At 20.5% G+C, this 16,681-nt stretch overlaps 1 pseudogene; it reads left to right on the top strand.

The window, feature by feature from the left end:
• The first annotated feature begins 610 nt into the window (after window positions 1-610).
• Window positions 611-1,747, top strand: LOC129781446 (cytochrome b-like; annotated as a pseudogene).
• The last annotated feature ends 14,934 nt before the right edge of the window (window positions 1,748-16,681 follow it).

The following is a 16,681-nucleotide window of genomic DNA, read 5'->3' on the forward strand; positions in this document are numbered from 1 at the left end:
GAAAAAAGAAAATTCTTTTTCATTAATTCCCAAAATTAATATTTTTTATAAACTATTTCTTGATATTTTTATAACTTTTATTTTCTCATCTCTTATAATTAGATTAATTTTCACACAAATTAATCACCCTTTAGCTATAGGATTAATTCTTTTAATTCAAACATTTTTAATTTGTATAATTTCAGGAATTTATATCCAAACATTTTGATATGCTTATATTTTATTTTTAATTTTTATAGGGGGAATATTAGTTCTATTTATTTATGTAACCTCTCTTTCATCAAATGAAATATTCTCTTTTTCAATAAAATTATCAATTATTCTATATTTTATACTAATTATCTTTTTAATAATTTTTTTTTTTATAGATAAAATAATAATTGAAACATTTATTAATAATTACGAAATAAATTTATTATCAAATTTTAAATCTTTATATATAGAAAATATTTTATCTTTAAATAAAATATATAATTTTCCTACAAATTTAATTACTTTACTTTTAATTAATTATTTGTTTTTAACATTATTAGTTACAGTAAAAATCTCTATAAAAAATTATGGACCTTTACGCCCATTATCTTAATTAACAAAATTATTTATGAAATTAATGAATAAACCAATTCGAAATACCCACCCTTTATTTAAAATTATAAATAATGCACTAATTGATTTACCTGCCCCCTCTAATATTTCAATTTGATGAAATTTCGGATCTCTTTTAGGACTTTGTTTAATAATTCAAATTTTAACAGGTCTTTTTTTAGCTATACATTATACAGCAGATATTGAAACTGCTTTTAATAGTGTAAATCATATTTATCGAGATGTTAATAATGGATGACTACTCCGAATTTGTCACGCAAACGGAGCTTCATTTTTTTTTGCATGTTTATTTACCCATGTAGGACGAGGTATTTATTATAATTCATTTCTTTATATTCCTACATGAATAGTAGGAGTAATTATATTATTTATAACAATAGCAACTGGATTTTTAGGATATGTTTTACCTTGAGGACAAATATCTTTTTGAGGAGCAACTGTTATTACAAATCTTTTATCGGCTATTCCTTATTTAGGAAATGATTTAGTTCAATGAATTTGAGGAGGATTCGCAATTGATAACGCAACTTTAACTCGATTCTTTACTTTTCATTTTATTTTACCTTTTATTATTTTAGCTTTAACAATAATTCACCTTTTATTTTTACATCAAACAGGATCAAATAATCCATTAGGATTAAATAGAAATATTGATAAAATTCCATTTCACCCATATTTTATTTATAAAGATATAGCAGGATTTATTATCTTTATTTGAATTTTAATCACTTTTATTTGAAAATTTAATTATTTATTAATAGACCCAGAAAATTTTATTCCAGCTAATCCATTAGTAACTCCTGTTCATATTCAACCTGAATGATATTTTTTATTTGCTTATGCAATTTTACGATCAATTCCTAATAAATTAGGAGGAGTAATTGCTTTAGTTATATCAATTGCCATTTTAATAATTTTACCTTTTACTCATATAAGTAAATTTCAAGGACTTCAATTTTATCCTCTTAACCAAATTTTATTTTGAAGAATAACATCTATTACATGCCTATTAACTTGAATTGGAGCACGACCCGTAGAAATCCCTTATATTATAACAGGACAAATTTTAACAATTTTATATTTTTTATATTTTATTATTAATCCCCTTTTATCAAAATACTGAGATAACCTTTTAAATTAATTAATAAGCTTTTACAGCATATGTTTTGAAAACATAAGAAAGAAGTAAACTCTTCTATTAATTTTATACTAAAAATCATTCATTATAAAGAAAAAAAAAAAATTTTTACTCCAATAAAAAAAAATAAATAATTTAAAGATAAAGGTAAAAATCTTTTTCATGCTAAATATATTAATTTATCATAACGAAATCGAGGTAAAGTCCCTCGAACCCAAATAAATATATAAGAAATAAAAACTAATTTTAAAAAAAAAAAAAATCTATAAATATCTCTACCTAAAAAAATTACTACAAATAATATACTTATAAATAAAATTCTTGCATATTCTGCTAAAAAAATTAAAGCAAATCTACCTCTTCTATATTCAACATTAAACCCAGAGACTAATTCTGATTCTCCTTCTGCAAAATCAAATGGAGTTCGATTAGTTTCAGCTAAACAAGAAGCAAATCAAACTAATCTTAAAGGATAACAAAAAACAATAAATCAAATATATTTTTGAAAAAAATAAAAATTTAAAAAATTATAACCCCCCACTAAAAAAATAAATCTTAATAAAATTAAAGCCAAACTTACTTCATAAGAAATAGTTTGAGCAACAGCCCGTAAACCCCCTAATAAAGCATAATTAGAATTAGAAGATCACCCAGCAATTATAACAGTATAAACTCTTAATCTAGTAATACAAAAAAAAAATAATACTCCTAAATTAAAAGAATATAATTTAATTAAATAAGGAATACATAACCAAATTAATAAAGATAAAAATAAAGAAAAAATTGGAGAAAAATAATAAACTAAATAATTAGATAATAAAGGATATGTTTGTTCTTTAGTAAATAACTTAACTGCATCTCTAAAAGGTTGTAATAACCCAACAAATCCAACTTTATTAGGACCTTTTCGAATTTGAATATATCCTAAAACTTTTCGTTCTAATAATGTTAAAAAAGCAACTCTAACTAAAACACAAATAATTAATAATAAACTACCTACTAACCCCAATACATAATCATTAAAATACAATACTATTTATAATAATAAAATATTATTTAAATAAATTCTAAATTTATTACACTAATCTGCCAAAATAGTAATTAAATATTATTATCAATCATTTTAATAAAATTTATATTTTTTATATTAGGTCCTTTCGTACTATAATATAATTATTAATTAAAGATAGAAACCAACCTGGCTTACACCGGTTTGAACTCAGATCATGTAAGAATTCAAAGGTCGAACAGACCTAAACTTTAAACTTCTACACCTAAAAATAACTCTTAATCCAACATCGAGGTCGCAATCTTTTTTATCGATATGAACTCTAAAAAAAAATTACGCTGTTATCCCTAAGGTAACTTAAATTTTTAATCAATATTATTGGATCAATTATTCATATATTAATGTATAATACAATTAAAAGTTAATTAAATTTTTATACCACCCCAGTAAAATTTTTAATAAAATTATAATTAAAATAATCCTTAAAAAATTATAAAATATAAAAATAAAGATCTATAGGGTCTTCTCGTCTTTTAATTTTATCTTAACTTTTTAATTAAAAAATAAAATTCTAAAAAAATTTATATAAGACAGTATATATCTTATCCAACCATTCATACAAGCCTCCAATTAAAAGACTATTGATTATGCTACCTTCGCACAGTCAAAATACTGCGGCCCTTTAATAATATTCAGTGGGCAGGTTAGACTTTAAATTAATTTCAAAAAGACATGTTTTTGATAAACAGGTAAATATATATTTATTGCCGAATTCCTTATATAAACCTCTCATTTATAAATAATTTATATAAATTTATATACTAATTTTATCATAATTAATAAACTTTCTTTATTAAAATTTATATTTTAATAAATAACTTAATTTTAAAATAAATAATATAATTATAAAATAAATTATAACATACTTACTAATAATGACTATTTTTAAGCCTATATTTATTTATTTACTTAATTAAAATTTAAAATTTTATTTTAAAGCTAATCCCTTAAAATATTAATTTTATTAAATTAAATAATTAACTAATTAAATATTTAATTAATAAATCTAAATTAAATTTATTTCTTAAAAAACTAGATATATTTTAAAACGATTAACATTTCATTTCTAAATTTATATTAAAAATAATTATTCCACATTAACTTTTTTATAAATTTAAATCTTTAAAATTCGAGAAAAATTAATATAATAATTAATTAATTAATAAACCCTGATACACAAGGTACAATAAATTAAATTTTCTTTTAAAATAAAAATTTTTCAATTTATTTCAATCTTCTTTTACAATACTAATAAACTATAATAAAAATTATTATTTATTTAAATAATACTAAAACTTTAAATTATAAAATTATTTTTATTAAATAATATAAAAAATAAATAAAATTAATAAATAAAATTTATTCAATTTAAATTGAATTGCACAAATTTCTTTTCAATGTAAATGAAATACTTTACTAATTAAGCTTTAAATTGACTTTCTAGATACACTTTCCAGTACATCTACTATGTTACAACTTATCTTATTTTAATAATAAGAACGATGGGCGATATGTACATAATTTAGAGCTAAAATCTTATAAATAATCTTTTTTATAATACTATCAAATCCACTTTCAAAAATTTAATTTCAAAATTTTATCCATATAAATAAATTTATTGTAATCCATCTCTACTTAAATATAAACTGCACCTTGATCTGACATTTTTTATTAATTTTAAATTATGAAAATTTTATCTTATAATATATTCTGATGACGACGATATACAAATTAAATTAATTTAAGTAAGGTTCAATGTGGATTATCAATTACAGGACAGATTCCTCTGAATAGACTAAATTACCGCCAAATTTTTTAAATTTCAAGAATATAACTAATACTACTTTAATATTTTATTATTTATTTTTAATAATAGGGTATCTAATCCTAGTTTATTACAAAAAGTTTACAGCTTAAATTTATTTTTCAAATAATAATAATAATAATTTAATAATTTCACCTAATAAATTAATTTTTATATTATAAATAAACAATTTAACTAATATTAAAAATTTTTACTTATATTATTTGTATAACCGCGGTAGCTGGCACAAATTTTACCAATATTAAAAATTATTACTAATACAAAATTTCTTTTTTCCTTTAATATTAATTACTGAGAATAAATAAAACTAATTAATTTTTTAAAAATTAAATAATTTCACACAAAAATTTACATGTAAAATAAAATAATAGTAAAAAATTTAACCATAATAAAATTATTTATATATTATATTTAAAATATTCAAATAAGTCATTTATAAAAAAAATAATAATTAATTTAATAATACATTCATCATAATCAAACAAACAAATTAAACTAATAAAAACAACTTAGCTCAATTCTTTCCAAGTGTCAAAAATTTTTACACCCCCTAAATATAAAAATATTTTAACTAATAAAATTTTTCAATTAATTTATAAAAAAAAATAATTAATTTAATAATACATTCATCATAATCAAACAAACAAATTAAACTAATAAAAACAACTTAGCTCAATTCTTTCCAAGTGTCAAAAATTTTTACACCCCCTAAATATAAAAATATTTTAACTAATAAAATTTTTCAATTAATTTATAAAAAAAAATAATTAATTTAATAATACATTCATCATAATCAAACAAACAAATTAAACTAATAAAAACAACTTAGCTCAATTCTTTCCAAGTGTCAAAAATTTTTACACCCCCTAAATATAAAAATATTTTAACTAATAAAATTTTTCAATTAATTTATAAAAAAAAATAATTAATTTAATAATACATTCATCATAATCAAACAAACAAATTAAACTAATAAAAACAACTTAGCTCAATTCTTTCCAAGTGTCAAAAATTTTTACACCCCCTAAATATAAAAATATTTTAACTAATAAAATTTTTCAATTAATTTATAAAAAAAAATAATTAATTTAATAATACATTCATCATAATCAAACAAACAAATTAAACTAATAAAAACAACTTAGCTCAATTCTTTCCAAGTGTCAAAAATTTTTACACCCCCTAAATATAAAAATATTTTAACTAATAAAATTTTTCAATTAATTTATAAAAAAAAATAATTAATTTAATAATACATTCATCATAATCAAACAAACAAATTAAACTAATAAAAACAACTTAGCTCAATTCTTTCCAAGTGTCAAAAATTTTTACACCCCCTAAATATAAAAATATTTTAACTAATAAAATTTTTCAATTAATTTATAAAAAAAAATAATTAATTTAATAATACATTCATCATAATCAAACAAACAAATTAAACTAATAAAAACAACTTAGCTCAATTCTTTCCAAGTGTCAAAAATTTTTACACCCCCTAAATATAAAAATATTTTAACTAATAAAATTTTTCAATTAATTTATAAAAAAAAATAATTAATTTAATAATACATTCATCATAATCAAACAAACAAATTAAACTAATAAAAACAACTTAGCTCAATTCTTTCCAAGTGTCAAAAATTTTTACACCCCCTAAATATAAAAATATTTTAACTAATAAAATTTTTCAATTAATTTATAAAAAAAAATAATTAATTTAATAATACATTCATCATAATCAAACAAACAAATTAAACTAATAAAAACAACTTAGCTCAATTCTTTCCAAGTGTCAAAAATTTTTACACCCCCTAAATATAAAAATATTTTAACTAATAAAATTTTTCAATTAATTTATAAAAAAAAATAATTAATTTAATAATACATTCATCATAATCAAACAAACAAATTAAACTAATAAAAACAACTTAGCTCAATTCTTTCCAAGTGTCAAAAATTTTTACACCCCCTAAATATAAAAATATTTTAACTAATAAAATTTTTCAATTAATTTATAAAAAAAAAATAATTAATTTAATAATACATTCATCATAATCAAACAAACAAATTAAACTAATAAAAACAACTTAGCTCAATTCTTTTCTCGACGCGCAACCAATATTAATAATTTTATTTTATATTTAAAATTTTATATTTATATATAATTATTTAATATTAAATTATATATTTTATTAATTAAATATTTTTTACACTCCCTTTATATAAATTATTTATAATATATATATATATTTATAATTATATAAATTAATTATATTTATTTATTTAATATAAATAATTTAATATAATATAAATAAATAAAATACAATGAATATATTTATATATAAATTATTTATATGTATATAGATCTTTTTTTTCTCTGTAAATATAGGCCGAATAGGCATATAAATAATACACTAACGATAATATAATCCTTATTAATTAATTCTCTTAATTTATATATATAATATATTTATTAATAGATCTAAATATATATATATAATAGATGAATATATTATTAAATATTTTATTAATTTATATAATACATTTATATATATATTAAACATTTATATAATATATATATATATATATATATATAATTAATTCTAAAAATAATTATTTAAATTTAATTTAAATAAAAAATTTTAAAAATAAACATTTATAAACTTTATTTTAAATGCCTTTCAAAATTAAATCTTAATCATGTTATTTTTTTTTTACTTATAATAATAAAAAAAAAAATAAAAATGAATTGCCTGATAAAAGGATTACCTTGATAGGGTAAATTATAAAAATTTAATATTTTTATTCATTATATTTAATAGAATTAAACTATTTCTAAAAATTTCAAAAATTTTTGTGCATCATACACTAAAATATATTTTTATAATTCAATTATATTTAAAAAGATAAGCTAAATTAAGCTACTGGGCTCATACCCCATTTATAAAGGTTATAATCCTTTTCTTTTTAATTAAAAAATTTTCAAATAATATTTTTATAATAACATTAATTTTTGGAACTTTATTAACAATTTCTTCAAACTCTTGATTAGGAGTTTGAATAGGATTAGAAATTAATTTACTTTCATTTATTCCCCTAATAAATGAAAATAAAAAAAATATATTAATATCCGAAAGAAGTCTAAAATATTTTTTGATTCAAGCTTATGCTTCTTCTATTTTATTATTTTCAATTTTATTATTATTATTATTCAATTTTAACTTAATTATTAAAAATAACGTTATTCATTTAATAATTTATTCAACTTTAGCATTAAAAAGAGGAATTGCCCCCTTCCACTTTTGATTCCCTGAAGTAATAGAAGGATTAAATTGAATTAATAATTTAATTTTAATAACATGACAAAAAATTGCTCCCTTAATAATAATTTCTTATAATTCAAATTATAATTTATTATTCATTTTTATTTTTTTTTCTATAATTATTGGAGCATTAGGAGGATTAAATCAAACCTCCTTACGAAAATTAATAGCATTTTCTTCAATTAATCATTTAAGATGAATATTAATAGCAATAATATATAATGAATATTTATGACTAATATACTTCTTTTTATATTCTTTCCTATCATCTTCTATTATTTTAATTTTCAATAATTTTAAATTATATTATTTTAATCAAATTTATAACTTTTCATTAATAAACCCAATTATTAAATTTATAATTTTCATTAATTTATTATCTTTAGGAGGACTCCCTCCATTTTTAGGATTCTTCCCTAAATGAATAATTATTGAAAATTTAACAAAAATAAATCATTATTTTTTAATATTTATAGCAGTTTGTATGACTTTAATTACATTATTTTATTATTTACGAATATCATATAGAATTTATATATTAAATTTCTATAAAAATTCATGAATTATAAAAAATTTTAATAACAATTCTCTTCTAATTTTATTTATAAATTTTACCTCTATTATAGGATTAATAATAATTTTCTCATTTTATTTAATCTTATAAAGAGTTTAAGTTAATAAAACTATTAGTTTTCAAAGCTAAAAATACTTGTAAAATCTTTTAATTCTTAAACTTTAATAATTATTCCTTATTCCTTCAGAATTGCAATCTAATATCATTATTGACTATAAAGTTTGATTAAAAAGAAAATATTCTTATAAATAAATTTACAATTTATTGCCTAAATTTCAGCCATTCAATCGCGACAATGGCTATTTTCTACAAATCATAAAGATATTGGAACTTTATATTTTATTTTTGGAGCATGAGCAGGGATAATTGGAACATCAATAAGAATTTTAATTCGTTTAGAACTAAGACAACCAGGAATATTTATTGGTAATGATCAAATTTATAATGTAATTGTAACCGCCCATGCATTTGTAATAATTTTTTTCATAGTAATACCTATTATAATCGGAGGATTTGGTAATTGATTAGTACCTTTAATACTAGGAGCTCCTGATATAGCATTTCCACGAATAAATAATATAAGATTTTGACTTCTTCCTCCATCTATTACATTATTACTCTCAAGCAGAATAGTTGAAAATGGGTCAGGAACTGGTTGAACAGTTTATCCCCCTCTTTCATCTAATATTGCTCATAATGGATCATCAGTTGATTTAACAATTTTTTCTCTTCATTTAGCAGGAATTTCTTCAATTTTAGGAGCTATTAATTTTATTACCACTATTATTAACATACGACCTGAAGGAATTTCTTTAGATCGAATACCTTTATTTGTATGATCAGTAATTATTACAGCAATTCTTCTTCTTTTATCTTTACCCGTATTAGCAGGAGCTATTACTATACTTCTTACAGATCGTAATTTAAATACTTCATTTTTCGACCCAATTGGAGGAGGTGATCCAATTCTTTATCAACATTTATTTTGATTTTTTGGACATCCAGAGGTATATATTTTAATTCTTCCAGGATTTGGAATAATTTCTCATATTATTACTCAAGAAAGAGGTAAAAAGGAAACATTTGGGACTTTAGGAATAATTTATGCTATATTAGCTATTGGACTTTTAGGATTTATTGTATGAGCTCATCATATATTTACAGTTGGTATAGATGTTGATACTCGAGCTTACTTTACTTCAGCTACTATAATTATTGCAGTTCCTACAGGAATTAAAATTTTTAGTTGATTAGCTACTCTTCATGGTACTCAATTAAATTATAATCCTACATTATTATGATCATTAGGATTTGTTTTTTTATTTACTGTAGGAGGATTAACAGGTGTAATTTTAGCAAATTCTTCAATTGATATTATTCTTCATGATACTTATTATGTAGTAGCTCATTTTCATTATGTTCTCTCTATAGGAGCAGTATTTGCAATTATAGCAGGATTTATTCATTGATATCCTTTATTAACAGGATTAATTATAAACCCCTTATGATTAAAAATTCAATTTATAATTATATTTATTGGAGTAAATTTAACATTTTTTCCTCAACATTTTTTAGGATTAGCAGGTATACCTCGTCGTTATTCAGATTTTCCAGATAGTTATTTAACATGAAATATTATTTCTTCTTTAGGTAGTTCTATCTCATTAATTGCTATCTTATTTTTCCTATTTATTATTTGAGAAAGTATAATTACTAAACGAACTCCTTCATTCCCTATACAACTTTCTTCTTCAATTGAATGATATCATTCTATACCTCCTATAGAACACACATATTCAGAACTTCCTATTTTATCATCAAATTTCTAATATGGCAGAATAGTGCAATGAATTTAAGCTTCATATATAAAGATTTTTTCTTTTATTAGAAAATGGCAACATGATCTAATTTAGGATTACAAAATAGAATTTCTCCTTTAATAGAACAATTAAACTTTTTTCATGATCATACTATTTTAATTTTAATTATAATTACAACATTAATTGCTTATATTATAATTATATTATTTTTCAATAAATTTACCAATCGATATCTTCTTCATGGTCAAACAATCGAAATTATTTGAACAATTTTACCTGCAATTATTCTTATATTTATTGCCTTTCCCTCTCTTCGTCTTTTATATTTAATAGATGAAATTAATAATCCTTTAATTACTCTAAAAACTATTGGACATCAATGATATTGAAGATATGAATATTCAAATTTTACTAATTTAGAATTTGACTCTTATATAACTCCTACCAATGAACTTAATATAAATGGATTCCGCCTATTAGATGTAGATAATCGAATTATTTTACCTTTTAATAATCAAATTCGAATTTTAGTAACAGCCACAGATGTTCTTCATTCATGAACAATTCCAGCCCTAGGTGTAAAAATTGACGCAACTCCAGGACGATTAAATCAAACTAATTTCTTAATTAATCAACCTGGATTATTTTTTGGACAATGTTCAGAAATTTGTGGAGCAAACCATAGCTTTATACCAATTGTTATTGAAAGAATCCCAATAAATTTCTTTATTAAATGAATTTCATCTCAAATCAATTCATTAGATGACTGAAAGCAAGTAATGATCTCTTAAATCATATTATAGTAAATTAGCAATTACTTCTAATGATATTAATATTTCTCTCAAAAAAAAATTAGTTTAATCAAAACCTTAGTTTGTCAAACTAAAAATATTAATAATTTAATATTTTTTAATTCCTCAAATATCTCCATTAAGATGATTAACTTTATTCTTTATTTTTTCATTTACTTTAATAATTTTTAATATTAAAAATTATTATTGCTTTTTTTATTCTTTAAATTCAACCCCCCAACTATTAAATATTAAACAATCTAAATTAAATTGAAAATGATAACTAATCTATTTTCAGTATTTGATCCTTCAACAACAATTTTTAATATATCCTTAAATTGAATAAGAACTTTTTTAGGTTTATTAATTATTCCATCTTCTTACTGATTAATCCCTAATCGATTCCAAATTATTTGAAATAATATTTTATTAACTTTACATAAAGAATTTAAAACTCTTTTAGGTCCAACTAATAATAATAAAAGAACTTTAATATTTATTTCTTTATTTTCTTTAATTATATTTAATAATTTTTTAGGACTTTTTCCTTATATTTTTACAAGAACTAGTCATTTAACATTAACTTTAACCTTAGCTTTTCCTTTATGATTAAGAATTATAATTTATGGATGAACAAATCACACACAACATATATTTGCTCATTTAGTTCCTCAAGGAACTCCCGCAATCCTAATACCTTTTATAGTATGTATTGAAACAATTAGAAATGTAATTCGTCCAGGAACTTTAGCTATTCGATTAACCGCAAATATAATTGCTGGTCATTTACTTTTAACCCTTTTAGGAAATACTGGGCCTATATCTACATCTTACATTATTGTAAGAATTATTTTAATTGTTCAAATTGCTTTATTATTACTTGAATCAGCAGTCGCTATTATTCAATCTTATGTATTTTCAGTTTTAAGTACTTTATATTCTAGAGAAGTAAATTAATGTCAACAAAAATAAATCATCCCTTTCATTTAGTAGACTATAGTCCATGACCTTTATTAGGAGCAATTAGAGCAATAACAATAACTACAGGATTAGTTCAATGATTCCATCAATATAATAATAATTTATTTATTTTAGGAAATATTATTACCCTATTAATTATATATCAATGATGACGAGATATTTCTCGAGAAAGTACTTTCCAAGGACTTCATACTTTCAATGTAACTTTAGGCCTTCGATGAGGAATAATTCTTTTTATTATCTCCGAAATTTTCTTTTTTATTTCATTTTTTTGAGCATTTTTTCATAGAAGATTATCTCCTACAATTGAACTAGGAATAATATGACCTCCTATTGGAATCCATCCATTTAATCCTTTTCAAATTCCTTTATTAAATACAGCTATTTTATTAGCATCAGGAATTACTGTAACTTGAGCTCATCATAGATTAATAGAAAATAATCATACTCAAACAATTCAAAGATTATTTTTTACAGTACTTTTAGGAATTTATTTCTCAATTTTACAAGGATATGAATATATAGAAGCTCCATTTACTATTGCAGATAATGTTTATGGCTCAACATTTTTCATATCAACAGGATTCCACGGACTTCATGTTTTAATTGGAACTTCTTTTTTATTAATTTGGTTTTTTACGTCATATTAATCATCATTTTTCAAAAAATCACCATTTTGGATTTGAAGCAGCAGCATGATATTGACACTTTGTAGATGTAGTTTGATTATTTTTATATATTTCAATTTACTGATGAGGAGGTTAATTTATAAAGTATATGTATGTATAAATGACTTCCAATCATTAGGACTAAATAATTTTAGTATAAATAATTTTAACACTTACTATTATAAGTCTAATTATTTTAACTATTTCTATTATTATAATAATAATAGCAACCTTTTTATCTAAAAAAACCATTACTGATCGTGAAAAATCTTCCCCTTTTGAATGTGGATTTGACCCTATAAATTATTCTCGTTTACCCTTCTCTCTTCGATTTTTCTTAATTGCAATTATTTTCTTAATTTTTGATGTAGAAATTGCTCTTCTTCTCCCAATAATCTTAATTTTTAAATCATCAAATTTAATAAATTGAACAATTACTAGCCTTTTCTTTATTTTTATTCTATTAATTGGATTATATCACGAATGAAACCAAGGAGCATTAGAATGAAAATAATTAAATCTCAACCAAATATGAAGCGATATATTGCAATTAGTTTCGGCCTAATCTTAGGTGAATTACACCCATATTTTTTAAAAATAAATAAATAGGATAATAGTTAATTATAACATTTAACTTGCACTTAAAAAATATTGATTCAATCAATTTATCTTAAATTAATTGAAACCAAAAAGAGGTATATTACTGTTAATAATATTAATGAATTTTAAAATTCCAATTAAGAAATATAAATGGAATTAAACCATTAAAGATAAAAGTTAGCAGCTTTTTCTTGATCACCATATTTCTATTAATATTTAATTTATATAGTTTAAAAAAAACATTACATTTTCAATGTAAAATTAATAAACTTTATTTATAAATATTTCCAATATTTAAAAATTAAAATAATTTCCTCAACAACTTCAATGTTACGCTCTAAATATAAGCTATTTAAATTAATTTAAAAATATTATTAATAATAAAATTACAATTCAAATAAAATATCTTATTAAATAAATTTTCAAATTATTATTTTGAAACTCTTGAATATATTAAAGAATACTTTTTTATTTGATAATATAATATATGTCCACCAAAATATTCTCTTCAACCTTGATCAAAATCTTTTATATGAAAATAATCCTATTTTTAATGGCAATTTAATAATAATTAAAGTCGAAATATAAGGCATAAATCATATTATCCCAACAAATCTTCTAAATTTATAAAATATAAAAGATTTATTATTACTAAATAAATTTTCATAATTTAATAAATAACCTATCAAACCCCCCTAAAACACAAACCATTAATGTTAAAAATTTTATCATTTTAGGTAAATTAACTATCTCTGGGATTAAAAAATATTAATCATCTAAGAAAACTTCCCCCAATAATAGCTATAATTATTAAAAAAAAAATTCTAAAATTTATAATTCATCTCTTATCATTTAATATATTTAAAACTATATTTTTAAAATCCCCTGTTATAGAATAATAAACTAATCGAAAAGAATAACAAACCGTTAACCCAGTTGAAAAAAAAAAAAGAAAAAAAGAAAAAAAATTTATATAAGAAAGTATAACAACTTCTAAGATTAAATCCTTTGAATAAAATCCAGCTAAAAAAGGCATTCCACACAAAGCTAAATTAGCAATATTAAAACATCTACAAACTAAAGGTATTCTTATAAACAACCCTCCTATATAACGAATATCTTGTATATTTTTTATATTATGAATAATTACTCCTGCACATATAAATAATAATGCCTTAAATAAAGCATGAGTTAAAAGATGAAAAAATGCTAATTTAAATTCTCCAATAGATAAAATTCTTATTATTAATCCTAATTGTCTTAAAGTAGATAAAGCAATAATTTTTTTTAAATCATACTCAAAATTAGCCCCTAATCCAGCTATAAATATTGTTAATCCTGAAATTAATAATAAAATTTGACCAAATAATGAATCTACTAATAAAATATTAAAACGAATCAATAAATAAACCCCTGCAGTTACTAAAGTTGAAGAATGAACTAAAGCAGAAACAGGGGTAGGGGCTGCTATAGCAGCAGGTAATCAAGAAGAAAAAGGAATTTGAGCTCTTTTAGTTATAGCTGCTAATATCACCAATCTTCCAATTATTAATATTTCAAAATTTTCCTTATTAATTTCTAAATAAAAAATATAATTCCAACTTCCATAATTTAATATCCAAGCAATAGCTAATAATAAAGCTACATCACCAATTCGATTTGATAAAGCTGTTAACATTCCAGCATTATAAGATTTTACATTTTTGAAAATAAATTACTAAACAATAAGAAACTAATCCTAATCCATCTCATCCTAATAAAATTCTAATTAAATTAGGACTAATAATTAGTATTATCATTGATATAACAAATATTAAAACTAATAAAATAAATCGATTTTTATTAAAATCTCTAGATATATAATCATCTCTATATAAAATTACTAAAGAAGAAATTAATAATACAAAAGATATAAATATCAATCTTATTCAATCCAATAAAAAAGTCATAACAATTGAAGTTGAATATAAAGAAATAATTTCTCATTCAATAAAATAAATTAAATCATTCAATAAAAAATTTAAACTAAATATAAAAAAATTAAATCTAATAAAAAATTAAAAAATAAAATCTAACCTTACAATAATTAATTAAAGAATTCACGATTTAAAATGAAAATTCATATCATTGACACCACAAATCAATATTTTTTTTAAACTATTTAAATTAAATTCATAATATACAAATATCACTTTTTAAAATTAAAAAATTTAAAGGTAATCAATGTAATATTAATAATAAATACTCTCGACTTGTCCCAAAAGAAAAAAAATTAACCCCAGAATAAATTTTACCATGTTGACTATATGAAAATAAATAAAGGGTATAAGCCGCTCTAAAAAAAGATAATAATCTTAAACCAATTATAGTTAATCAAGATCATCTTACAATTCTATTTATTAAACTAATTTCCCCTAATAAATTTAATGTTGGAGGAGCCGCTATATTCCCAGCACATAATAAAAATCATCATAAAGCTATTCTAGGTATAAAATTTAATATCCCCTTGTTAATTAATAAACTTCGTCTATTTATTCGTTCATAAGAAATATTTGCTAAACAAAATAATCCAGAAGAACATAAACCATGAGCAATTATTAAAGTATATGATCCTCTTAATCCTCAATAAGTTATAGTTATTAAACCTCTTAAAACAATCCCTATATGAGCTACAGAAGAATAAGCAATTAATGCCTTTAAATCCATTTGTCGTAAACAAATTAATCTTACTAACACACCTCCTATTAAACTAATTCTAATTCATCAATAATTAAATTTTATACCTAAAATTTGTAAAAATGAAAAAAACACGTAATAATCCATAACCTCCTAATTTTAATAAAACACCAGCTAAAATTATAGAACCAGAAATAGGAGCTTCAACATGAGCTTTTGGTAATCATAAATGAACTAAAAATATTGGTATTTTTACCAAAAAAGGCAAAAATTATACATAAATATAAAAATTTTAAATTATAATATTTTAAATAATTTAATATAATCAAATTTATAATATTTAAATCATTTTTAATAAAAAAAATTCCAATTAATAAAGGTAAAGAAGCTAATAAAGTATAAAATAATAAATAAATTCCTGCTTGTAAACGCTCTGGCTGATAACCTCATCCTAAAATCAAAAATAATGTAGGAATTAATCTTCTCTCAAAAAATAAATAAAATATAAATATTCTTAATGAACTAAAAGTAAATACTAATATCAATAATAACAATAAAATTATAAAAATAAATAATTTTCTATAATTAAAAACACGATAAATTATTT

Source organism: Toxorhynchites rutilus, unplaced genomic scaffold, assembly GCF_029784135.1.
Source record: "Toxorhynchites rutilus septentrionalis strain SRP unplaced genomic scaffold, ASM2978413v1 HiC_scaffold_102, whole genome shotgun sequence".
Classification (NCBI taxonomy): domain Eukaryota; kingdom Metazoa; phylum Arthropoda; class Insecta; order Diptera; family Culicidae; genus Toxorhynchites; species Toxorhynchites rutilus.